The sequence below is a fragment of the Benincasa hispida genome, chromosome 3 (genome assembly GCF_009727055.1).
Source record: "Benincasa hispida cultivar B227 chromosome 3, ASM972705v1, whole genome shotgun sequence".
NCBI classification, from domain to species: domain Eukaryota; kingdom Viridiplantae; phylum Streptophyta; class Magnoliopsida; order Cucurbitales; family Cucurbitaceae; genus Benincasa; species Benincasa hispida.
Genome location: NC_052351.1, coordinates 5,311,009 through 5,312,662, shown reverse-complemented (window position 1 = coordinate 5,312,662; position 1,654 = coordinate 5,311,009). Strand labels below are relative to the sequence as shown.

General features: G+C 43.1%; 1 non-coding gene across 1 annotated transcript; it reads left to right on the top strand.

The window, feature by feature from the left end:
- Positions 1-1,271: 1,271 nt before the first annotated feature.
- LOC120074813 lies at positions 1,272-1,378 on the top strand. The gene has a single exon (XR_005481094.1). It is a non-coding gene; the product is annotated as a small nucleolar RNA R71 (small nucleolar RNA).
- The last annotated feature ends 276 nt before the right edge of the window (positions 1,379-1,654 follow it).

Sequence of the window (1,654 nt, the reverse complement as noted above, 5' to 3'; positions counted from 1 at the left end):
TTTCGATGGAATTATGGTTTTTTGAACTTTGCGTTAATGCCACCGTTGCGAACTTACCTGTGCTCCTTTTCTTTGTCACCATGTTCTTAAGAAACTTCGCATATTTTGGCATTTGTTCAATCGCTTCAGTGAAAGGGATGTTGATATGTAACTGTTTCAGCATGTTCATGAAGCGATGATACTGCACTTCATCATTTTTCTTCTTCTTAAATCTCTGACGAAATGGTGGCAGCTGAATTTTCACGGTTTCTCGTTCCATAGGTTTAGAAGTGGACGAAACTTTCAGTTCCATCGTCTCATTTTCTTCTGGTTCCTCTTGAGTCAACAAGGTCTAGGGTTCCATCGCGACTGAAATAGTCCAACTGGGCTCCTAATTCTCTTCCACTACTATTTTTCCGCTTCGCAACGTTACAACTTGACACTGCTTCTTTCCTGTATTTCCCGAGTTGCACGGGAGGTCAGTTGAACTCAGCAACGCCCCTTACGGTCTGCTTTTGAGCTCACCTACAATCTGTCCTATTTGAATTTTGAGATTGCAGATAGACGTTGCCTGATTCTGGAGTACTATTTCATTCTTGTCATATACTACTTTAGTAAGCTCTCCAGAGACGAAGATTGTGGCGCCTGTGAGCTGCTAGCTTGATTCTACGATTGACCGTTTGTGCGTGGAAAAAATCCTTGCGGCCCTTCTTTTTGCACCATGGGTTGAAAATTTTTTTGTTGATTTTTCCACTTAAAATTTGGGTGGTTTCTCCACCCAGAAGTTGTAAGTATTGGAGAAAGGCTTATTCTTTATGAAGTAAACAGATTGTGGATTCCTTGGACACTCATCCATTGGATGGGCTTCTCCACAAGTGGCACAACTTGCGCTCGTTTGATTGATTGCGAGCCCTCTATGCGTTCCTGGGCTATTGATTGTGATGCCTTGTATTAGATTCATCATCGCATTCATTTGGTTTTGTAGGGATGCAATGGCCCCATTACTTGCGTCACCTTCTTTAATTCTCAGTCGTTGATCGCTTTCCCTCCAGTCTTCATGATTCTNGTTTTGTAGGGATGCAATGGCCCCATTACTTGCGTCACCTTCTTTAATTCTCAGTCGTTGATCGCTTTCCCTCCAGTCTTCATGATTCTTCGAAATGCGATCAAGTATATTTTTCGCCTCGTCATATGTTTTGTTAAGCAGACCTTCAGCTGCTGCCGCGTTACCAGCCGTCTACGATACAGGGTTCAAACCGTGATAGAAATTTTCCATTTGGAGACAATCGGGTAAGCCATTGTGCGGACAATCTCACACCAGTCATTTAAACCTCGCCCAGGCATCACTGAGCGATTCGTCAATATCTTGTTCAAAATTAGTAATCAACTTCCTCCTTCTTGCGTTCTTTGTCGAGGGTAAGTATATCTTCATAAACTTCTCTACTACTTGTTCCCAAGACGTGATCTCCCCTGGTTCGAGAGAATATGCCCATTTCCTTGCTTGGTCGTATAATGAAAATGGGAACAACGTTAGTCAAACCTCCTCAGCTGAGATGTTTGGAAATACAAAAGTATTGCAGATTTCAATAAAACTCCGGAGATGGGCGTGCGGATCCTCGCCACATCTTCCACCAAACTGTCCGACTGTCTGAATCATCTGCAGCATAACCGGCTT